This window comes from Cydia splendana, chromosome 8, assembly GCF_910591565.1.
Source record: "Cydia splendana chromosome 8, ilCydSple1.2, whole genome shotgun sequence".
Classification (NCBI taxonomy): Eukaryota; Metazoa; Arthropoda; class Insecta; order Lepidoptera; family Tortricidae; genus Cydia; species Cydia splendana.
The window spans coordinates 17,686,918-17,714,090 of record NC_085967.1 but is presented as its reverse complement, the minus strand read 5'-3'; positions in this window follow the sequence as shown (position 1 = coordinate 17,714,090).

Below are 27,173 nucleotides of genomic sequence, written 5' to 3'. Positions count from 1 at the left end.
CTTTAAGTACCTAGGTATTATATTAGGGCTTACCTAAGTTAGAGTTTTGACTGACAGGTAGCTTAAGAAAGACTGACATGAACATACATAAACTGTTAAATTATTAACATCCCTTTGAACTTCTAAAGTGTCAAGAATCAGAAACAGCGTTTAGGCCTTAGTACTGGTATATTAATAAATAAATACTAAATAGGTATGACGTTATAAACCATTTATTACTGAATTAAAACCATTTATTACAAAATTTACAAATATGTATGTCGAAGTAATGAAATAGAAATGAGTGTAAGTAGGTATGTTAAGATACTTTTGAGCGACAAGACAGTTTCAAAAGATCTGTTAGTACCTGTAGGGACCTATATTTTTACAAGGACAGTATTGTAAAGAATTTATCAGTAATTTTACGCAATATTAACGCTAAGCAAACTTTCCCAATTTTTCGCAACAATTGCAAAACATTTATTGCTCAACTTTTGCTTCGCCAATTCAATTTAGAATATTTAACTGTGACAATAAGTAACAATTTTCTAACGACTACCTAAGTTTCTGACTGATTTGTTTCGTTCGTTAAAGTAACAAATTAAATTAACGGTAACAAATTAAATTAACGAAGAGATGCGGAAGAAATAAATTAAAAGACGACTATTAATCACACATAGCTCTGGCGTCGTTAATAAACTTTCCCGTAGGCCTGGTGAAATTAAATCTTGTCAAGGTTAGACCATCAGTAAATAACGGCGCGATTCGGGAAATGAATTAGAGATTTACTAGATATGAAATAGTAAAGATATGTGACGTTCCACGGCAAAAGGTACTTTATCGCGGTTGGCTCTTACGCTATTATTAACACCGCTCCAATATTATTGGTCACACTAGGTCCGTGGGGTAGGGGGGCTCGGGGGCTCCACAAGGAGCTCAGCAAACGCCTATGGCAGGCCACAGGTGACCCTCGCGCAAAGATTGGCCATAGCAATCCAGCGCGGGAACGCTGCCTGCGTGATGGGCACCTTACCAAGAGCGCAAAGTTTTGATAAATATTTTTAATTTTTAGCTTTAGTTTTTAGTTGTACTTAATTTTAGTTTGTATTCATTTTATAACACTTATTTTACAATAAATGAGTTTTCCTCCTTTACTATTTCATATCTAGTGAATCTCTAATTCATTTCCCGAATCGCGCCGTAAGACGAAAGTGGACGACCGCACGAGAACGTCTTTACATACAAATGTACTACCAATTTTCTTCTCTGGGTACCTATTGACATTATAGAAAATATTTTACACCGTTTGATGTTAAGTGACTTGTTTTATTTTTCAACTTTTAATTATTATTTATTAGAGTTGGGAGGATTTAAAAATGTGTATGGAATTTGTGTATTTCAGCCCTAATTTTATAATAATCAATCAAATGAAAAAAGTCAAACGTTGATACATCAAACTGTGTAAAAACATTTTCTACGAGTTTAATGTCAATATCCAGAGAGGAAAATGGGGACTACGTTTGTATGGTATGAATCGGTTGTCCACTATCCTCTTAATTTAATTATTGCCATGGTATGATGGTATATTTAACTAGTGCCAATAATTGACTCAGTTCTGGTACAGAGAGCTACACTAAACTTGGTTTTGCCCTACAAGCTATTATTATCTCAGGTAATATTTTACCCTTTCATAGATCAACAAGTATAGCCTTAGGGAATTTCTGATAACATACAAATTTCTCGAGACTTAAGGGGTTGAGGGATTATTAATAGAAAACTTTTAAATATTTGCTTAAATAAAATTCCAATTTATTTCATAATTAAAATAATACATAAACTAAACATAAAACTAATTAAAACTAAACTTAAATATAAATATAAACTAAATAAGTATAAAAAATAAAAAAATGCCTACTGAAGCCCGTCCCGGGCTGCCCCCGACGCAAAGGTGCCCATCACGCTCGCTGCGTTGCCGCGTTGGACTGCTTAAATAATGTTTAATCTCTGGACTTTTTTCGTAATAGGTATTTGAGTGTTTGAATTTAAAAGAAGTTTATATCTTAGTATTTAGTGTTTTATAAATAAATTTAACTGTGTTATATTATATGGCTAAATTAATACCTACTTGGTATGATTTTTTATTTCTATTCAGTGCAAAAGCTTTCTCCGACTAACATTTCTCTAACACAATCCTTAAGAAAGCTTTTCTATTTCAATAGTTTCTATTTCATTAAAGAAACAGCCCTGTAGGTACCTGCTGTATAATGCTTACTTTTTCCTCGCAACACGTTGTTACTGGAAAACTTTTCGCAACTGTTTTCTTAAATTAGTTTCAACGGAGCCAGCAGTCGGTGCAATTATAAACTCTATTATTCTTTCTCTTTTAAAATGCTTTTTGATTTAAAAGCTCATCCTAGATAATACACAGTATAATATTCTCACAAAAACAACGCGATTTGAACCAGTTCGGAGTTCGGAGATGTTATTATTATTATTATTCAGAGCCCACTGTGTCCCACTGCTGGGCAAGGGCCTCCCCCCTCTTCCTCCACTCGTCTCTATTTAGTGCAATATCTGGCCAGCCTCTCAAGAAGGAGTCCAAGTTATCCCGCCATCGCCGACGAGGCCTGCAGGCTCCCCGGTTAGACTCGTGGGGCTCCCACTCTGTAGTTAACTTGGCCCACAAGTCGTCCGGCATTCGGCAGACATGACCAGCCCAGTCCCATTTTAACTTAGCCGCTTTCCGAGCTACGTCCATTATTCGAGTCTTAGAGCGCAGCGTGGTGTTTCGGACTCGATCCCTTAATTTTACACCTAATATGCTGCGCTCCATAGCTCTCTGGCAAACCCCAAGTTTGGGCTGCTGAGCTGTTTTGGGCTTCGGAGATGTGTTCAAGTTTTATAATACGATACTAACATGAAAACTATCTGGGCACATACCGCTTGTACACAAAATAGTTCTTTACCTATAGATGACAGGAAAACCTATTACAAATGTGCAGTCAAGCGTGACTCGGACTTATGTACGGAACCCTAGAAACGCGAGTCCGACTCGCACTTGGCCGGTTTTTTTATTATAGTCAAGAAAATCTGCTATATTCATGCTATACCTATTAGATTTGCCTTAGATTGTAGAGGTTTGCCGCACGCTGTAACAACATTTCAGTGTAATTAGAAATACCTCGGTGTAAAAATATCTCTCCCATTATTTAAGCAAAAGTATCCAGGCTCACTCACGCACATAATTAAAACATATTTTGTAGGTACTCCTCAAACGGTAAAACTCTTGTTTAACAGCTTTTAAAAATTATAAAATCTTTAGCCATCCTATTTTTCTTACAAATTAATTGACCGAGCATTAGCGTAGGTGTCCGTGTCAGCTTGTCATAATAAATGCTTTCGTATGTCCGGATGTTCTCCTCTACAGGTCGCATTCCTTAACCGATTCTGGTGAAATTTTGTGGGCAGGTTCGGTAATTAGATATAATACTGTCGTTCGGTTTCTTTAAAAATGTTCCGAATGGCTGAAATTGGCTTAAAGGACTTAAGCGCCAGTAGGATCTATGCACATAAGACTATTGTGAGTTCGCTTTGATAAAAATTCAATGAAGTAAGTATTTTATTACATTTTTGAAGCTTATCGCGAGGTCTACAGCTCACAGAGCCACTAGTTTTTATATCTTCAATGTACCTACAGTAAACGTCAAAGATATGTTTACATTTTTTGCCTTATTACAAAGGAGTAAGGTGCAAAAGTGTAAATATATCTTTGACGTCGACTGTACGCTTTCATCATTGCAAGTGACGCAAATTCGCAATACATTGAGTCTTAGAATAAACTTTAAAGTGGACTAAAAATCAAAACACAAGTTATTTTTAAAAGTCGCTGCACAAATATTGGTCAGTTAAGGAGTAGGTATAGCCTACAGTTTAATTTATTGCTCCTGTTACAAAGCCCACCCGGTACGCCGTGGCTACGAAAATAAGTTTTTCAGGAACTTTAAAACTGTAGTTTGTAGAAATACATAAATATTTAGAAACAATCTGACACAGATTGAGCATGTTCCACTCTTAAGTAATGGCTTCTCCAAACTTCACCGTCGTCACCGATAATCGCAGGCGATTTGTAAAAAATGGGGGCATTTGGTCGATCGCTTGAATTCGTGGCTCCTTACGACCTACTTAGCCAGCAATTATCTAAAATCGCATGCCATTTGTTGCAGCGTCTGAAGACTCTGAAGCGGTATTTAGGAGCGGATTGTATATATACCTATTGATACCTAAAAGTATCAACACATTAATATACAAAAAACAAAACATCAAAAACATCCCAGAGTAATAAAGCAACAATTCTTGAAAACTACGCCACTATCTATCAGAATTAGAATCAGGGACCACTCTCGTAGGCATAGCAACAACTAAGTTAATATCGAATTCAAGATATCTACACTTTGTATTTTCTCCACTCCACCAACACTTTATTTAATTACCCACTTGGCCACATCATTTTAATTGGCTATCGTCGATCAATTACTTCAGAAACCTATCATAATTTTACTGTGCTTTTAAGTTCTAATCGGGTTGCTGGCTGTCAATTCTCCATGATAGAGTGCGCCATTACGAGATTTACGATCCTGCGCAGATTTATGGACCAATAATGGCATAAACAAAAGATTACGCCTCGTTTATGACGGGCGGTTACACTTGTATTACTCAAGGAAAAGTTAATGTTGCGTTCTCACGTTCGGCCCACATCACTGTAATTTGGTGTGCGTGTAATTTTGGGTCGAGTATGAGTCATTTAACATTATCCGACATTATATTATCAGTATCAGAGTGTAACTAAGCATCATATTAAGTATACCTAATACTTAGTTTATTTTGTGCATGATTTTATGTAATGATGTGACAAGTTGGATGCACCTTGCCTGTAAATCCTCTGGTTTTAGTGTATGGTTATAATATAGCATATATCTAAGTCAGAATTCTCAGCGATGAATATTTTTTCAACGCGGTTGCACTAAAGATGCCAAAATTCACCCCGCACTGGCAAAACGAAATATTGCTGTATTAAATTAAATATATTTACATATATTCAAAATTCAAAAAATTCAAATTCAAAACATATTTATTTCATAGTTTGGATGTTACATAGGTGAAGTACAGTGATCCCCACACTAGGCTTAGCCTGTGACGTGGGGATCTAAGCCAAATACGATTTATTATTAAATCTAGGTACATTAAAATTAATAAAAACTAAGAATTTTTATTAAATGACTGTGAAGTGAAAGTGTTTATGTGAAGGTATGTGTGTATATATGTGAGTATGTATGTATGTACGTATTACCTACGACAAACAGAAGAGAAGAAGAGTAGCCGTGCATGTTATTAATCTTTTGGGATCTGACGCAACATAATGTTGAAGTCTATAACTAACTATAGTCATTTCAAAATGTCCTCTGACTCATCATATGAGTATGCATATACATGCATGTATCAAAAAGGATAGGGAAACTATTTTCTTATTTGTACCGCGACTTCCAGGCTAATATATTTTACTTTCTATTATATCGGACGTACCTTATACCGAGTACTGTGATATGTTTATAGTTTATAGCGTACAAACAATCAGCTGATAGGTCCCGGTTGTCCAAGTTAACGATGACTCACGCTAGAACGTCCCGGGTCTGGGCCGAGGCAACCGACACTTTAGAACATTTTCTATGAGAGGTAACCGGTGATCACACCGGCTCGGCCCGGACCCAGGCCGTTCTAACGTGAGTCATCCTTTATCCTATCGATATACCTATCGGTGTCGGAAGTAAGTACAGTTACTTATAATAATATGTTACTCTTCGTAGGCCGCAAAAATATGTGACACGCTCCTATGGCTCTACAAATAAGATCGTGTCAGATATTTTTGCGGCCTTAGATAAGTAACATATGATATGAGGTTTCGACTCAAATACGGGGTACCTAAGCGAATGAGAAAGTGCTCTAATACTGTTCAAATATTGAACTGAGAAAAAAGGATCCTTAAAGGAACCTCATTATAAATATTTAACAGTTACGCTTCCGCAATCTGCGGCCTTCGTTTATATTTAAGGGGAGAAGTTACATAAGTTCCGTTGCCTACTGATTTAATTCGAATATTTTTCCATGTTATACTATAATTTCCTACTTGTATATATCTACAAAGGCTGAATACGGATGTTGTGCGTAACTTTATGAAACGAGAAAAGTTATAAAATTATATATTTTACTTATTCGCCCACGTACCGTAAGTATGTTCCTCATATTGTATCCTAGCAACAAAAAAATCTATATAGCCAATTCCGAACACTTACTTACTTTTACAAAATAATATAAAAAGCACTACAGCTATACCTATTGAATTTCAAGTGACATCCGTTTTACCTACATTAAAATAAAAAAATCTTCTGTTCCAAGATTTCGGATATGAAAGTATGACTCAACTTTGAAGCTTGATTAGAATTTAAAATGTAATAACAGCGGTAGGTGAGTAAGGTGGGGGACTTAATAAACTCAAGAAAAGGACGGTTTTCCCTCGGAAAACATAAAAATCGTACCTACTTTGAACAAAAAAACTCATATCTTGTTCTGTCAACCAAAAGAAAAATGTGGTAACTAGATGTATGGGATGCATACAGAGTTACTGCGTTTTAACTTTGAATAGCAGTGCGTGATACGAGATTTTTCAAAGTAGTAAAGAAATACGACATCACAAGATTGGGAAATACGTCGTCAAACTAAAAGAGAGTAAGTACCAGTCGAAGGAACAATATGTCAGATCAGAGATTGTCTTCGTGATGGTAAAGCGGCATGCGACTACTAACCGCCTGAAAGCTTACACACTGTTTCCCGTTACTTATGTACTAAAGTACAGAATGTAGGCACAGTGTTCGTAGATGGAAAACAGTGGGTATATAATAATACCCCGGGGTGACAGAATTTATAACGTCTCGCGGCGAGGCGATGAGTAATAGAGGTCGTGGATCGCTGCCCCCGATACCAGGGCGCGTTTATCTTTGTCTTCTATTGGGCTTCGTTACGACAAACTGATACTTCCGCGACACTAATGACCTCACTAAAGGGCGTGCCAGACGTCGTACCCTTTCTCTTTGCAAATAGGAAACATCGAACCCATTTAGTGTAAAATAAAGGTTGTAACATTAGCAGGGTGGAAAGGGGAGATGGAGCATTATAGGCCTTGGGAAATTGACTACATACTTAATGGGGACACGGGTTGTCGCATCTATTCAATTTTGGAGGACTAAAAGTCATTTTTTTCCTGCTGACAGTGCCTGACTACTTTTTAGTATGCGTCACGCCTAAAGCGGGCTGTAAATAAATACTAACTATGAGTAGAATTCTTATTAATCAAAACACGACGGCTAAATTATAAATCATTCTCTGAATAGGTAGATTAAACATCTCATTTATTCTATTCAACTGATGCTTTCAATTCTTGTTCAGCGTAAACTAAAATTATCAGAACTTTGTATCAAATTGAACTCGTTCAACAAAATTTTACTCAGCGCCCGAAACCGGATACTAAATTGCAAAAGCTTGGCCAAGTTGGAAAACAAATGAACGGAGAACGCCTTTCCTATTATTTACCCATTTCGAAACAATGAGAATTGAACGCTAACAATCGGGAGGAACAGATAATTAAATCTTTAAGGAATGATCATTCTGCAAATCTTCAGTTACGGACATTACAACATGAACAAACGTGTTTGGTAATTGTGTTGACATTCGGCAGCGAGTATTTGTTAACTTTGCGAGTTTTCAATTTGTCTCGATATTAAGCAACAATAAATTTAATAAAAACAAAGGAAATGTTTTTCGGCCAATCATTGTCTATGGAAATATAGTTTTCAAAGGTATATGTAATAGGCCTCCTCTTTGTTTAATAACTTTGTTTGTTTGTTTGTTTATAAATTTGTTTATTGCAAAACTTATCTATAATAGTGACCTATATATTGAAATTATGAAAACTTTGAATCATTTTGTTACAAATAAGAATAACAGTGTAACAGAACTGTTATATTGTTTAGTTATACATATTTAAAGTATGAATGAAACGCAAATAATTGCTTCTGTTTTCTATAAATACCTAAACGGCGGCGGTACGAATTGGAAATGAACAAAGTTAAATTTCCCTGTCCGTAGCAGGTTATTCAATTCCTTATAAATAATTGTTGCTTACAATCATTGATTGTATAATTTATTGGAGAACTTATCATCCCTCTGCACGCAAAATCTTTGTTCTAACAGCCGTTGATTTGACAGGGGTGGGCACGTACCTTAATAACTGTTCGATATCATTAAAACTTAATTATTTTCATTAAGGCAAAGAACACACGGGGCTGTGTGCACCGCCCGCCGCGGCGGCATGCGGTGTTGCGGCTTGAAACGTTGTCTTGTGTGCGGTCTTGGCTGACTACCTACTGAGTGATACAAACAGGTCAATTCGAACGTGCACCTGCCATCAAACCGATATTTGAATCATATTGGATTGGAGTCATATGAGTTATTAGCTATCATTCGCGCATTCATATCACTCTGACTTGTCCATATCTGATCTGCATGTACAATAGGTAGAGCGAGACGCCCGCGCCCGCGCGGATGACAGTAAATTATAATTCCAATTCGATGTCAGGTGACGTTTGAAGTGGCCTGAAAGTTTCGGGCGGGCGGTGCGACACCGCTCCGTGGGTTCTTCGCTTAAACCAATCTTCATATCACTTCCATCTTCTAATCAAAGTAGTCAGTTCTTCAGTCATGCGGGTTCTTACATACGAATGAACATGAGAAAACTTTAATGCTTCCATTTTTGCCATTTTGGTTACGGAACCCCAGAAGCCTTTTTAGTTTTTACTGTCACATAATACAGACACATTACCTATTACTTATTCAGAATCCGGGAAATGGTGGATGAGATTCGATTTTGTCAGACGATGAGAAGCAGACAGAAGACGATTCCACGAATTACTATTCCTGCCGAGGCATATATAGGTAGTGATTTTCTCCAAAGGTGCGAGGAAATAAGGAAAAATAATCAATTAAATCAACCAGGAAAATTATACTCATCCCTTTCTTTTGTGTGCTAGTACTAGCATAAGACAAAAACAATATGATTCTCTCTGTCTATGCTTTAAATGAGACAAATGAGAAAAATTTGTGTAGTCTTTGATTTAAGCAGCGTACTCGCACGATCATATACACAATGATCTTGTAAGAACGAGACATGTGAGGTTGACACCCTAACTCACTTTATCCTATAGCTGTACAATTTTTGCTACAATTAAGGACCGTATCGTTAATTATGGAAACAGATAAAACTTGGTATAACTGTTGACGTGTGTATTATTTTGTATTACTATGTTCTTAAGGTTTAATCCGGGGGTATTTTTAAGCCATATCTGATATAAGAAGGTTTTACATTTATTTTATTTTAGGGACTTTATGAAGATTTTAATACCGTCTAGCAAATATAATTTGGACAAGCCTATCGAGCTTAATTTGAGACTATTTCACCGATTCCTTGGTACGATTTAAAGAAACAAAAGGTTAATATGCTGCCAAAATATGTCATCTAAGTGTCCTTTTCATGATTGCTCAATTGGACATCCACAGAATAAATGTGGTGAATTTTAATTTTTACATGAAAACGACTTTTTATGCAACATTTTGGATTCCCGTCAATTTCTGACGCAAGCGAAATGAGGGAAACAGCTAAAAGAATCGACCGAAATCCAAAGCCTAACGGACATTCATGGCGTTGAACCATGGCTAGAGCCGCGGGCTCAGCACGATTCCATTTTTATCGACTATCACTATGCGCGTCCCTTTCGCACTTACATACTTGTTAGAACGTGACAGGCATGGTGACAAGGGATAAAAACGCGACCGTGCTAAGCCGCCAGGTCGATAGAAACGCTCCATGATGGTTATATTGTATACCAAAGTCGGGGTTGTCGTAAGTAACATGCCATATACATTGTCTAAAAGGCCACCATGCACAGATCCAAAACATTTTTTCCAACTAAAATGTATAAATGATTAGACTATGCCCAGATGTTTCGCTTTACGAATCATGTGTAATTGCTGTTTACATAGTACGATTTTTTTTGTCTAATATCTCGTCTTGTTCGCAAACCGCAAATTTTGTTGTAGTATTTGTCCACAATCGTTGTTGTTACTCGGAAGGATTAGGTAAATATTGTCCAAACCATATGCTTTACGTGATCTCCCAGGACGAAATGTAACTTATTATTAAAGCACTAATTAAACTATATGTGTAATTTTTAAATAAAAATAAAATACCAGAAAAAGCGGCTAAGTAAAGTTGTTTCCATAATTAACGATACGGTCCTTAGGTGAACATTTCCGAGCATTTCGGAGATAAGAGACATTTCCCATAAGACATATGTGATAAGTAGCTTGTTTTCGTTTTGAGTGAATTTCGGGTCCCCGAAGGCAAGGCAGTCCATGGAAACTTTACCAAGAACATGTTAGCATTATTACTTACATGCCATGTCGTAATACATTATAACCATAGTTGGAAGTAGGTTTTGGGGTGTAAACTTTAGTCATAGAGCGGTAGGTAGGTACACGTGAAGTAACAATAAGTTTGCCGCAAACAAGCCTATAGAGTCTGTGCGGAAAGAGAAGAGTCGTGAAATGTATGAGATCCCATACATTCTACGACTCTTCTCTTTCCGCACAGACTCTACTAATTTATTACAAATTATCTCATTAATTTTATTACTTGCGATAGTTTTATTTTTTATCACACTTGCTCGAAAAAGATCTTATTTCATGCAGGTGTACTGAAGGACAATGCGCATATATTGTCCCCGGGGGAGTTATGGATTTTGAAAAAAACACTATAACTTATAGCTTTTTTATTATGTCACAAATTCATACGAACCAAGTAGGTATATATAAGTTTTACTTTTAAAATAATGACGTTTATATTTTTTTTTGTTTAAATGAAATATAAGACCTCTTTATCAAAGTGCCAGTCAAGTGGGGCATTCCACGAGAATGTCGCTTACGAAATGCCATTCTTGTAATATACTTCTGAAAATGCTGAGAAAGCGATATTTACGCATTTCATTAAAGTAGCATGCAAGGCAAAAGCATTTTGTAAGTAAAATTTTCGTGGCATGATCCCCACCATGTTGCCGAATCAAGTTCTTACTCGTGCCGCGTACATTATTGTTGTGTGTGTGTCGCCTCGAGGCTAAGTCAGATGTGCGGTTTCATCTAAGAACCTCAAATAAGGCTTATTGCTGGCAATTCCAGGATTAAACAAAGTAACATTCCAGGAATGTGTAGCTCGTGCTACAACAACGTACTTAACAGGTTGGTGTCGTTAGAGGTAAATATACCTACTAAATAGGTATATCTTTCAACCTTAATTTTCAGGGCTTAATTAGAAGTTTCGGAAATATTGCGTATTAGGTATAGTCTGCTACATACGTCCCTTCAGCCTACTGACGTTTCTTGGCACATCACGTAGGCGAGTGGAGTGTTTTGATCAAGCTAAAAGCCAGCTTCTTTCTTGATCACTCTATACCTAGTGGTCGACCACTTTATATGTATAAAAAAAAAGTTATTTATACACTCAATTGAAAGCATGGGGACCTAAAGTAACCCGAATAAAAAAACCGGACAAGTGCGAGTCGGACTCGCCCACCGAGGGTCCGTACTTTTTAGTATTTGTTGTTATAGCGGCAACAGAAATACATCATCTGTGAAAATTTCAACTGTCTAGCTATCACGATTCGTGAGATACAGCCTGGTGACAGACGGACGGACAGCGGAGTCTTAGTAATAGGGTCCCGTTTTACCCTTTGGGTACGGAACCCTAAAAACAATATTTTATTCTTTATTGCAAATTGGTCTTACCAAATGATATTCTTAACGAAGTAATAAAATTATATGATGTAATGTAGGACAAAGCAGAAGCATCTATTAGGCAACAATTGTTTGTCTACCTACTTTAACCTTTTAACCAACAGTAATTGTACCACGCAGAGTAAGGTTGGCATAGTTACGGGAGTTATAAATGTGCTGTAAAAACCAAATCAGATCTTTGTCTTATTTATCAGACTGTGGCGAAATGAGCTGGATATGTAATGTCTTATATATCAGACTCTGGCGGTTAAAGGGTTAATATCGGGTTGCAAAACCTGGCTCAACATTTAACAACACACTTTACAAACAGAATTCATTTAATCAAGACAATGGCTAAGAAACATGTTAGCTTTGGTTATTTATTCCTAGAAATCCCCTCGTAGCTCCAAACATCAGGACTAAGAAAGAAATTACTTATTCTATTCTAGTTACAGAAAGGAGACATTTAAACTAAGGATTATCACGTACCAGGTACCTATATTGGAATTCAGCAATGGAATTACCAATTCAAATGTTGTCTGCTGCGATCACAGTGAGTTATTACTAATTATTACTATCGCAGGCGAGTACTTGACTAGGGGGCTATTCATAAATTACGTCATTTCAATTTAGGGGGGGGGGGTCTGGGCATCGGATGACGGTAGCATGAAGTAGGAGGAAATGGGGTCATTTGGAGCATGATTTTTGGATGATTATAGGGGGGGGGGGTCAAAAATCGTCAAAAATCGATGACGTAATTTATGGACAGCCCCTAGGTACTGTAGCAAATTTAGTATTAAAAGAAATATACGAAGATTGCCACGAAATAAACGTTTTATATACAGTTTAAAAAAAAATAAGAAATAACTTGCCCATATAAAATCATACATACAGTAAAAAATACTATGCCACCGAAATCAGCTAAGTAACAATCTAGGTAATTTTTAATAAGCAACGTGCCACCGAAATCAACTAAGTAACAATCCAGGTAATTTTTAAAAAGCAACGTGCCACCGAAATCACACTTATGAACTAAAAAAGCTACCTAGCAGGATATGTGTTCCCTACTGGTACCAGACAGGAACAGAGGCTGCGAGCAATAATTTATCAAGAAAAATATACAAAAGAAGTCGTTGAATGGTTTAGCGTTGGCTTTTAAATTGTCGATTTTGTTGAATTAATCAAAAGGATGGACACTTCCCTTGAGTTGTGAGATAGCGCTGCGTAGGGAATAGGTTCAGGTCTATGGTGTACTGCCCACGCTCAGACTGATGTCGAGAATAGGCTTAGGCCTATGGTGTATTGCCCACACTCAGGCTGATGTCGGAATCGTAGGACGAACTATCCCAGGTAACGTAGCATGTGCCGTGGTCCGCGTCCACAAATGTAATTGTAAAAATATTCCTCGAATAAGAAAACTGTGAACGAAGAGAAGGGCCACGCTAAAGTAAAGATATGAAAAGAAATAAAATAATAAAATAAAAGATTCGAACGGACTTACCCGCGACAAAACGCAGTTTTCCCAATTTATATAGCGATGCTTAATGACCGTTTAAAACTTTCGCCATCGATATAGGCAGAATTAATTCTATTTCGTGAAAAAGCTTTGAAAATATCATAAAATATCCTCTCACGTTGACGTCCCGTTCTTTTATTTTCCTTTTTTCTCAGTTGTCAAACTAGACGTCGGGAATTAACTCATAAAAAAAGGTTTCTGCCAAAGCGTAACGCTGCAGTACTTACTACCTAATACTCGTACTTGGCGTAAGTTGTACCTACTTGCAAGGCGTCAACTTGGCGTCAAAAAGGTATAAGTAAATTCGGTAAAAAAAGGGGTCGTCTATTAATCACGTCATACAAAAGGATAAATGTCACGTGTCGTGTATTTTTCATGGGCCAAGCCTAAAACAGGATAAAGTATCCGGAAGAATATTTATGGTATTTGGCGTTAGCTATGCGTTATGTGAAAATCTTTATACGTTTTGTCCCAATTTGATATAAGTATAATATTGATATTGACCATAGCTCTACGAAGGGGTCGATTGAGTTTTTTAGATTTTTAGGGTTCCGTACCCAAAGGGTAAAACGGGACCCTAAATCAATTTTTTAAACATGCAGATACGTCTGCGAGCGATATTCCAAGTTTTATATTAAAGGAAAACCCTACCCTAACCCGGGACCCTATTACTAAGACTCCGCTGTCCGTCCGTCCGTCCGTCCGCCTGTCACCAGGCTGTATCTCACGAACCGTGATAGCTAGACAGTTGAAATTTTCACAGATGATGTATTTCTGTTGCCGCTATAACAACAAGTACTAAAAACAGAATAAAATAAACAGAAGAATATAATAACAGAATAATACGGGACCCTTCGTGCGCGAGTCCGACTCGCACTTGCCCGGTTTTTTATTTGATATTGTAAGAGATTAGAGCATAAAACGAATTCCGTGCCATTTTTTTAACGTTCCTTCTTCTTCTTCCTCGCGTTGTCCCGGCATTTTGCCACGGCTCATGGGAGCCTGGGGTCCGCTTGGCAACTAATCCCAAGATTTGGCGTAGGCACTAGTTTTTACGAAAGCGACTGCCATCTGACCTTCTAACCCAGAGGAGGGTAAACTAGGCCTTATTGGGATTAGTCCGGTTTTCTCACGATGTTTTCCTTCACCGAAAACCGACTGGTAAATATCAAATGATATTTCGTACATAAGTTCCGAAACTTGAACCCGCGACCTCCGGATTGAAAGTCTCACACTTTTTCGCTCTTACCGCTAGGCCACCAGCGCTTTTTCGCTCTTACCGCTAGGCCACCAGCGCTTTTTCTAGGCCACCAGCGCTTTTTCTAGGCCACCAGCGCTTTTTCTAAGCCACCAGCGCTTTTTTTAACGTTCATAACTATTATAATAATAATTAAAAATTCGAATATTATAATAATTAAAAATTCGCAAAAATCAAACGAAGGGGCATAGCTGTGGTTAATTAAATATAGGTAGTTAGGTACCTACATCAAATTGTGACAAAATATTTTCAATAAAGTAGATACCTATCCATAAAGGAAAATGTATACGTACTACTTTTGTATGAAAAGGCGGTTTCGGAGAGGTCGTCCACTTTCGTCTTAAACCAGTTCGCTGGCTCATCTCACCCGGGCTCGCTCCTCGCTCGAGCGATAAGAACACGGCCGGCAATGAATGGGCTACGCGTCGTAAAGCGTCTGTGAATGGCGCTGACGGTGCGGGGACACGAAGGCTCTTGGCTTTTGGGCAACTATTAACAACGAATAAAACCCACTGACACGACAAGGGCTACGGAAGTGTTCGGAGAAAGGGATTTAACTGCTTTCCAAGTTGCACAGTATTAGATAACAACTCGATGGGATAGGGACAGTGTCAATGACCGACCAGAACTAGCCAAAATACTTAAAGTAGTTTGAAAAATGTTTTATAGCGCTGGCATTTCTCTGAAAATCATAAAAATTAGTAGTATCATAACATGACTTTAATTCTTAAAAAGTAGTAGTAGTAGTAGCTGGTTAAGGTCGCAGGAGTCCGCTGGATGCGGGTGGCGCAAGACCGGTCATTGTGGCACTCTTTGGGAGAGGCCTATGTCCAGCAGTGGACGTCCTCTGGCTGATATGATGATGATGATGATGAGTAGTAGTAGTATCACTTTATTGTACACAACACAGGTATACAAAAGTAAATTACAGAAATGGAAGTACAAAGGCGAAATTATGCCTATAACGGGTAAAGTCTAGGATTAAACGTTCCCGTACGTCAGGCTACTCAACTTCTAGACATTACTGTGGAGAAAATATTATAGGTATAAAATATATATATTAAATAATATAACTGAGAAAAAGCTATTGAATAGGTACCGTCGACGCCAAAGATGTTTACATTTTTCGCCTTATTTATACGATGGAGTACCTAAGGTGTACCTAAACACCCTACACATAGTATATTTGTCGTCGACTGTACAAGAAAATTATGTGAGTACATATATAAAGTTATACAATAACGATAAAAACACGATTTGAGAATTTGTTTGCGTGTCTTGAACCCTTACCCACCGAATTTCACTCATTAATAACAACAAACGCAGCAAATTGCAAAGTCCGTTGCGGGCCAAGGATTACCCAAATCTAGGGATTATACAATTAAAATTGGTTGCCGCGGTGTGAGCTTTAACATGGAAGGCATTAAGATCCCAGGCTTACGATGATGTTAATATTCCCGGGAATAAAGGTAGGGAATAATCGCCTTAAGACGTGGAGTTAGCAATCACGTCGAGGTGTTTCATCCGTTAATGGTACACAGTTAAGTGAAAACGCCTACTCAATATTTTTTGCAAAATACACTGAAATCAGTAACTAATATAGTACCCAAAAAGGGTTGGGTTATTTAATAAAAAGGATTTAAGTAAATTGGCTGTTTTTATTAAAAAGTGCGAATCACCAAAAAAACAACGTTCAAACAATAAATGCGAAGAAATAAAGCTTACAAAGGGATTCCTAAATAGAGTAGGAACCAATTCCGTGAGGACCTTTATCTTTCACGGACCTTCGCGACCCTTTGTCCTTCAATATATATGAATTTATAAAGATCAGAAGATACAACGGACTTTAACAGTAGGTATATGTGTGTATACTACGAGTACCTACACGTATGTATTCAATATTGTGTAATTTGCATGCAATTTTTCGATTCTATTAACACACATGCTAGCAAATATTATTCGAGCATCTAAAATATTAAACAGGAACTTTCATTGGGCATTCATAAAACCAAGCCACCCAAAAATTTATAGGAAACTTGAAGTGATAGGTTGGCGTAAAAGTTGGCATCTAATATTGTAAAGCGTATGATTTTAAATTTTTGTTGTCATCTGGTTGTTCATGTTCACACCTAAGTAATCAATGTAATGTAAACATATTAAGCACATCGTTTCAGGTACAGTCAAGTGTAAAAATATGGGTGCACAAATCATCTCAAAAATATGTCTGCTCTTATGTCAGTAAATTAAGAACTATGGGACATATTTTTGAGTAAGTTGTCTACACCCATATTTTTACACTTGACTGCACCTAGTATTTTGACTATTTTGTTAACACCTCTATACCTACGTCAGAGGTTTTGAAAGATATTATACTAGATACTATATATTATGTTGTAGTGGTGTAGGTAATACTTCACTACTACATCATTATTACTATTAGATCTCATTACGGGGGTGACATTGTCACTGCGTGACAAACCCCTTTAAAAAAAAATATTGTGACTAATATAATTTTAATTTTGATAGTGTTTGAACAGAACTATGCCCACGTTTTCTAACCCACCTGGAAACTCGAGATATTTAAGAAGAGCAAACAGGGTATTTTTGGCGATTTAGGGTGGCAAATAGGATAGTCGTTTCCGAGGCTTCCGGGCGAAATGGCGAAGTTATGTTATGAGGGCATTTTATGTAGCAGAAAAATCTGCCCGTTTTGCGCGGTAATTTATTCGGAGATTACTGACACGATTCTTTACGCTGTAATAAATAATAAATAAATAAATAATAAATATTATACGGCATTTTTTTACACGAATTTACTAATCCCCACGGTAAGCCTATGAAAGCTTGTGTTGTGGGTACTCAGACAACAATATACATAATAGGGTCAGTTGTTCTACATTGAAACGATCGGACACAGTGTAACTTTGCGATATCTCGGAAACTAGGTGTTATCAGCTAGTGCCGTCTGTTAAGCAAGGGCAGGCTCAGGGACCCCCAGCACCTCCCCAAAACGCGAGCGCGCCTCGGAGAAGGAGCACGTTGCTACGAGCGTTATTGTGAATTCGTGCAACAAAAGTAAATTTTTTCATTTAAGTTTCGCAATTTTTTACCAAGATATAGACTCAAGTTTGGCGTTTTTTAAGTTTTTGTTATGTTCTATGTGTATTAAAGTTTATTTGGAGGTAAATATTTTTAAATTTCTTTCACTCTTTGGTGCAGTTTTATTTAATTGATTCAAAAAACACCCCCCAGTCTCACAATGAAACATTTTTATGTAGTATACAATGAAACATGATGTTCACTGAACACCAGTACCAGCACACAATGAAACAAACTCATTATTATTTTTTAATAATTAAAGACTATGTGCAAAATTTGTGAAACTAAAATACCATGAAAATTGGTAATAATTTGTAAGTAAGTAAGTAAGTAAATATTCTTTATTGCACCAATAATTATACATTTTACATACATGTAAAACTACAAAGAAATTTTAACGGAAAAATAGAACCAGGTAACAACAGGCGGTCTTATCGCTAAAGAGCGATCACAAATATTTTGTCTATCATATGACAAAATATAAGATACTTAACTTTAGGAATGGCTATAGGTAGGATGGTTTATATGTTGAATGTTTCATTGATGGCAAGGTATAGGTCACATGTCTAACATTGAAACAGTCGTTTATAAACACTATGTTGCAAGAAAGTGTATGAAATCAAGCATGGAGATGCTCAAAACCCTCCCGCGTCTATCTAGTTGGCAATCATGCTCCGTGGACATAAAAGGCGCCTTTTTCGCAGTATGCCGTACGTGCCGACCAGATTTTCTATTCACAATGAAACTCAGGTGTGTGTACAATGAAACAAGTATTTCGCTTTTAGATATTTCAGCAATCTTATAATGATTCCATATGTCGGAAACCTTTTAAATAACCAATTTCAGCCTACCACTATTTTCTCCTTTCCTTTCTCATTAATTGAGTGAAAGTATATATGTATTAATGTCACTTATTTAATACACCGGTTCAATGTTTATTAACGATGTTTCATATTAGAGTGTTTCATTGAAAACATGCACAAGTCCACAATTAAACAAAACTCATTTTTCAAAAAAAGGCTTATAACACAGGAACTGTTACAGATAAGTAGAAACCAAGAATGCCATACGATAGCCAATGAAATTGTTTATCTTCATACGAAATGTCACACTCATAACTTTAAAAACACCAGAGATAGAAAGGCTTGAACTTTTAGTGTTTCATTGATCAACAAGTTACCCTATATAAATACTTATATACATAGAAAACAACCATGAGTCAGGAACAAATATCTGTGTCATCAAACAAATAAATACCCTTACCGGGATTCGAACCCGGGACCATCGGCTTCATAGGCAGGGGATAGGAATACATTTTTCGATGTTTCAAAACAACTATAAGTAGTGTAATTGGTTTCCAAAGTTAAAAACGGCGGTTAGCGCGTACAGTCAACTTCAAAAGTGCGTACGAATGTATGATAGGATAGATCAAAAAATCTAACAATCTACGACAAATATATTATTTTGTGTCAAATTTCTTTGACCCAAAAAAAAATTTTCTTTCTTAGGATAAAATGTAGTTACTAGAGGAGTTTAATTGTGAATGCTTATCCTATTACGAGTAGGTACTTATACTTACTGTTGCAGTTAAATAAAAGGTACCTAACGGCTGTTACTTATTATATATAAAAAACTTTATCTCTAAGAAAACAATTTCCACGAAATGTTGTGGTGGGTTAATTCATTATGAAAATACGTCTAAAAGACCCTTCAGGTAATTACCTAAGCCAGCCTAAATTTTCTTGAAAAACGAGAGGTCAAATATATTTTCTTAGTATTATTAAGCACGAGCTGGCCTAATTTTTTTTTTTTTATGGCCTGGTTACGAGACCTTTAAGCCAAGTCTTTATTTTGCTGACCTAATTAGGTTTATCTGGAGGTGTATTCTGATATTAAAAACTGGAAAAATGTCCATATACATAAAAGAAAAAAGAAGAAAGAAAGAAGAAGGCGCGCACGGCGCCTCGTAAGACTCAGTGTGGTACCGCCGAACCGGCTAACTCTGGCTTGCGGGTTGCTACACCGAGTAAGGCGCTATATGTGTCGCGCCAGCATTACACCGCCACGGCTGCTGAAGTGGTGGAGTACGTACACCAGAAGACGATCCAGCTTCGATCGCGCCACTACGTGCACTTCAACTCTTTTGTGGTGCGCGTGCCGCGACCGCTGCAGGAGACCATCGAGTGCGCCGACTTCTGGCCGAAAGGTGTCGTGTTTCGGAGGTTCCGGGGCAAACTGCCGAATCCGACACAAGAACAACCAATTCAACGGAGCCACGCCGTTTTGTCGCATAAATAGTGTTTAGTTTTTAAGTTTATAAAATATATATGTATGTTAGTCTGTAAGGTATTTGTAATATGGGCCTTGTTGCCTGACTTAAAATTTAAATAAAAATAAATAAATAAAAATATTATACTGATTTAATTTAACTCAGAGCACTTCATGCGTATTCATGTTGATGCAGCGGGAGAAAGAGAAAAAACTGAAACGAAAGAAAGAGATGGATGTGAAATTAACACTATACTCTGGCAAACCCATTTTGTCAGTAGAAAAAGGCGCCAAATTAAAATTTTCTATGGCGGTCCTGCCCTTACACGTCCTGCCTCGCGCCTACATTTTTTAAATTTGTCGCCTTTTTCTACTGACGGAAAAGGCTTGCCAAACTATATATTTGAATGAGTAAATGTAAAGCGCTCATGGTATTGTACATATAGTCACAAAATTAACTTATCTCCTAAACTTCTCGCAGAATGAAAACAAACACCTGATTTCTCTGCAATTAAATATCAATTTTCTTTACCAGTTTAGATATATCCAGTTTCAAGGAGATATTTTAAGAATATCAGCATAGCGTATGATCGGCTTCACCTGCTCTATATTATTATTACAAAATAGGAAAGGTAAACAAAATATAATATTAATTCTGCTTTTAACACAGATGAGAGCAGGGTTACGTAGGTGAGTTACTTCGATACCTGGAATCTGAAATTAATTATTAGGTAAGTATAAAGGCAACTTTTAGTCGCACTGTTTTAATAAAATACCTACCTTTTTACGAAGTTTCTAGTTCCTAGTTTATAATAATATTTTTATCGCATAACTACAAGCTTTCACCCCCTTCTTAATCTCCCGAGGCTAATTATTCAAAATCGCTTCTTATTTCTCTAGCCTTTTTTAGGGTTCCGTACCCAAAGGGTAAAAACGGGACCATATTACTAAGACTTTACTGTCTGTCTGTCTGTCCGTCTTTCTGTCACCAGCCTGTATGTATATCTTATGAACCGTGATATTAGATAGGCAGTTGAAATTTTCACAGATCATGTACCTATTTCTGTTGCCGCTATAACAACAAATACTAAAAACAGAATAAAATTAATATTTAAACCGGGCTCCCATACAACAAACGTGATTTATTGCCGTTTTTTGCGTAATAGTACGGAACCCTTCGTGCGCGAGTCCGACTCGCACTTAGCCGGTTTTTTTTGTTTCTGCTCTGCGTTGATGAGTCAATCAATCAGGACATACGCATTTACACCTATACATTACTCACATTTAGGTAGGTATAAGCCTCCTACAATCTCCCCTTGCTGGCAGTAAAAGGGCCTCTAAAGACCACAACACGTGGCACGTCTCTGTAGCTGACGTAACCTATTGTACGCTTTATATATGGTGCCGACCATTCATCACATCTCGTACACCCCACACCCACAGCCAGCCATAGTATAAACAACTATTTTCATTATGTTGATCTCATATACCTATTAGTAACTTGCTCATTATGGTGATGAGATTCAGACAAACACGCCCGCCCTCTAACAAAACATAAACAATGAAACAAGTTCGGCAAGCGCGTGTTTTTCATTTGACAGTTCATTGAAATCTGAACTTTAAGTAAATTAGAATAACGTTAAATATGACCAATGACTATATTATACAATCTGGGGGCACGGCAGTGCCCCCGCCAAGTCGAGCGCGAAGCAAACACTGCCGTACCATCCTTTACTGGAACCATTTCGCCGCATTTTCAGGCCCCTATTTGAGAACCTCTGGATAAGACCAGAACGCAGAAATGTTGGTCGTCCAGTAAGCTATAATCACATACTTAAAATCCAAAATTTCAAGTCTGTAGGTCATTTAGTGCCGAAGTTAAGCGAAAGCAAAGTTTCGCATTTATGACACTCACTCACTCATGATCATCAGAATAGAACTAGTACTTCCCATAAACTCAGAGAGCTGAAATTTGGTAACAGAGTTAGGGTTTAATGGCCACATAATGGGAAAACCTAAAAATATTGCAAAATCAGTCACGTTTTAAAGATCTAAGATCTGCATAAGTAAGTTTGTAATCCCATATAAATATATGATATAAATAAATAATTAAATAAAAAAAATCATATAAATATATGAATGTGAGTTAATATGTGTTCAAAACGCGAAAGTTTAAAATATTATAATATATGATATTACAAAGTTACTGTTGCAGTTCCTACAAATAGTAGGTAAAGTAAAGGTACACTACGATGTACGATGTGATCGAGTATGAATGAAGATATATATGTTTAGTTATGATATGTGTATACATAGTATGGGTATGAGTACCCGAAAAGAAGGATTGCCTACAAAAAGAGATGAGATCCCATCAAAAACATTACATGTAAAAAGGTGCAAGCCTCGCAACGCTTTTACTACAAAAAGTTTTGAGATGTAATGTGAAACCAAGTCGGTTATTTAATCAGTGCCAGGGGGTGTTAAAACCGTATCAATAAGATATCTTTAATTTGTAATGTTTGTAATGACTTGGCCATCGCACATAATGCTTTACTCGTACCGTACTCGTAAATATGTGTAATGCTCAAACTGCAATTAGCGCTAGCGTTATGTTCAATTAGAATTATTTTTAATAGGTGACGATGATCCTTTTGTCATTATGCAGCCGTGCGATGGCCAAGTCATTATACGTATTACAAATTAAAGATATCTTATTGATACGGTTTTAACACCCCCTGGCACTGATTAAAATAACCGACTTGGTTTCACATTACATCTCAAAACTTTTTTGTAGTAAAAGCGTTGCGAGACTTGCACCTTTTTACATGTAATGTTTTTGATGGTAGTTACTTACGAGTGCCATAGCGGCCTATAACTATGTCGTAAAATAACAAGTAATAGTAAAATAGGCTGCATCAGCCTTATATTCGTTCATTTGTTTATGTTTACTCGTAGCATGGAGATTTATGATAAATGTTGTATCACAAACTGCCATTCTCCAAAAATACAAATAGTAGGTATGGCAACGAAATCGTTCCAGTAGCTCTTCCACATATGTGACGGAAAAACGGAAATGAAATTTAGCTATCTGCATGATTTAATTTCTAAAGAGTTAGAGCGTGGGCAGTCCATTTTCCGATCATCGTAAACAATCTCGCTAAGCCTGTTTCCATGGTATTTAGTTTCATAATAACATCGACTCGTCTTGGCAGCATAAAAAATATGGGACAATCTTATACAAATTAACCTCTCCCCACAAAGCTAAATAAAGCATAATTGTGTTGTAGTTACACTAGACGACATTATTCACATTATACATAAGAGGTAGATAGGTAATGGTAAATAAATACTTAAATACATATAACGCCCATAACTCAATACAAATAGGCAGTCGTGATAAACCTACAAGATACGGGATTCGAACCCAACGTAAAAACCTTTATAGTTTTGCATGTGCATCAATCTGTTCGTATGTCACAGCCATTTTAGTTAACTTTAATATTTTTAAACAAGTTATCAACTGACAAAAAAAAACTTATTTACTCTTACACATTTAACTTTATTTTCAACATGGTGGGTTCAACCGATCTGATGCACTTTTCTTCTGAAAACTTTTATTATTATTTAATACTGTTACAACCGCCTTTAAGAGCCGCTGGCGATAATTAAGACTATCTATCAACTTGATTGTATTTTATCTCATTGCAAGTTATTTCAAGTATGTACAATTGGATATGATTAGTTATTTATTTTAAGTTTTCTTCTGAAAACTTCTTCGTAATATAAAAGAACGTGAAAAATAATTAAGAATTTATATCTATTATTGATACAATAAAGTTTTATTTCGTTTCTCTATCCATTTATCATCGTTACGATGTCAGTGATGTATGACGTCGTTTAGATTTACATATAGCTGGGACAGCGATTATTTTTACCACACCGAGGTAAACAACAAACACAGATCATTAATCTTAAGAACAAAACATCAAGGCCCATACTAGGCTTAACGGTGACATTCCTTATAGTTTTCTATAACTAGTGGCTCTGTGAGCTGTAGACCTCGCGAGCAGAGTTTAAAACTGAATAAATGTATGGTTCCGTTGTTTTGAAGAATTTAGAGAATCTAATTTGACCATAAAAACTTAACTATCAATTGCTTACAAAATTCGGGAATTGGTTTAGATATGCGACCTGTAGAGTAGAACATATGGACATACGAAACAATTTTTGGCTAACAGGCCAATTCAAACTTACACTGATATCAGAAAGACATCTAACTGATGTCATTTAGTTATCGTGCATTTCACTCGTTCTTGTCCGTACATGTATTGGCGCAAGCGAGACGCACGATGACTACTAAATAACATGATAAAAATATCATCCCGATGTCAGTGTACGGTCGATGCCCCTTAAGTATATACGTCGCCATACTAATTGTATAGAAAAGTGGATAGAGTTAGACCAAGAAAAGTCTGCAGAGATTTTGACAGCACACGCAGTGCCAATGTTATTTGTGCCAGTGTCAAAATCTCTGCAGACTTTTCTTGGTCTAACTCTACCTATGTTAGGAAACCAACATTACCTTTGAATTAACCTGTAAACTGCAACTAAGAAGCTTCGTGCGCGAGTGTGGCCCATAATTTCCGAAAATCATTTTTTCTTCGAGGCAATTACTCCGTTCTCATATTTTGCGTTGCCCATAATTTCCCGAAATCATTCATTCTCGGTAGCAATTACTCCGTTCCCATATTTTCCCAATGGTTTTCTTCCGCAATCGCCTATTTTTAATATTTTTAAATTAATCTTTTCCTTATAGTTTTCGTTCTTTTAAATATCTAGGATAATATTTTCTTGTTACTGTATGTTAATAGTGTAGTAATTATATTTGTTACTTGTAGGTATTTCACATACAACAAATATCAAAAACACTAAAATTAAAACATAATCTAAAAAACTACAAGTAAAAAACCAAACGCTGCCAGCCAATAACTCTAACCATACCTATCTCTGGGAGCAGATTCGTTTTTAGGGTCATCAAAAAAAAATAACCCTAACCTACCTATCTCTGGGAGCAGTTTCGTTTTTAGGGTCATCAAAAAAAAATAACCCTAACCTACCTATCTCTGGGAGCAGTTTCGTTTATAGGGTCATCAAAAAAAATAACCCTAACCTACCTATTTGAAAAAAACCAGGTTATTTTTACCACTAGCATTAAAAAAAAGAGAAAATGTGGAGATAGAGAATATTTAGTTAGTGAAAAAAAAAAACCTACTGGTTATTTTAACTACTGGGATTAAAAAGAAAAGGGAATAAATTGAGAAAAGGAAAATTTAGTTTATGAAAAAATGTACACGAAAAATTAAATAAAGCGAAGAAATTCCACTGGGAAAAAATGAGAACGGAGTAATTGCCTCGAAGAAAAAATGATTTGCGGAAATTATGGGCCATTTTAGCGAGACGATCCAAATTAAAAGGCTCAAAGTCTAACTAACATTATTATTAGTTAGACTTTGAGCCCGGGAAAGCGCAACGTACGAGCAACCTACAGCTAGTTCCCTGAGCCCAAGGTCGACCACTACCCTAGGCAATGTTAACCCCTGCGATTTATGGATGGTGACCGCCCATGCTATAAACGTAAGTGGAAATTGACTCCTGGAACAGCCATGCCCTTGAACTAAAACCGCAAAAAAAATGTTCAAACAAAAACTCAAACGAATACGCTTACCTAGCGCTTCGCGCTCGCTTGATCAATCAGCAATACGATGTTTAAGTGCAAAAAATAAACAAAAAAAATTGCATTTATTGGGGATCGAACCGGGAACCTATTCCCATATCCTTGCTTGTAAGCGTCTTTCCAACTGCGCTATGATAGCATTTAGATGAGCTGACGAAATTTGGTTACTTATTCTCGAGTAAGAATTTAAATATCTAATCTAAAGAGAATAAAGTGTATAGGGGACGTGCATGAACTATAGGGGGCAGCACAGGAGCCGTCAGATCTTTGGCGCGAAGCGTAGATGTGTAGTTTATGATTCCGATGTAGCCCACGAGATGGCAGAACCTACTATGCACACGGAAACGTACTTACGAGAACGGTAGATGGTAGCACTTGCTTTGGCAATGTACATGTGCACATATGTTTCCGATTCAGGCCACAAGATGGCAGGCCCTCCAACGCGCACGGTCCCTATAGTGGGCGTGCGTGAACTATAGGGGGTAAAATAGGAGCCGTCAGATTTTTGGCGTGAGGCGTAAATGTGTCGTTTATGCTTCCGATGTAGCCCACAAGATGACAGAACCTACTATGCATAAGGAAACGTACCTACAAGAACGGTAGATGGTAGAACTTGTTTTGGCAATGTACATGTTTCCGATTCAGGCCACAAGATGGCAGACCCTCCAACGCGCACGGTCCCTATATGTAGTAGAGGGTTACTGTCATACTAAATTTTGTAGTCACAGTAAATTTACTGCCATCTTTCGATACAGGATTAAAATGAAAATGAAAAAAAAAAATCAATAAATGTATATATGTATGGATAAATGATTTTTTTTATTTTTAGAACGCCATATGATTTTGACCCATGTTCTTTTACTGATATGAGTAAAAATTGTTAAATATAAAATGGTGTCGCCATCTAGACGAGCATAGGCCAAAGGTATGGCGCCGTATATTCAAGAATCAAATTTTCTTTAAAGCGCAAAAAGCTATCATCTGTTGCAAAAAATAAACGAATGCGCTTAGCCCGCGCTTGATAAATAAAAAATACGCTTTTTTTTCATTTTTTCAAAATAAAAAAATAAAATAAAAAACAACAATTGATACGAAATTTAAGTATAAAAAAATACAAAAAGTTATGTAGCAGCATACAATTACTGGGGATGGAACCAGGGACCTCCCTATGCAAACAAAAAAGCGAACGTTTGCAAATTGCGCCATGATAGTTCTTACTAAAGCTGACGAAATTTAGCTACTCATTCTCAAGTAAAAACTAAATATCTAAATACCGCCGAAACCAGTGATACAAATTTTCTGAATTTTTGGCCATTTAATCTATAAACATATATCAAAAAGAAAAAACTCTTATGATATCGATACGACTATTTGTTTAGGCGACAGGT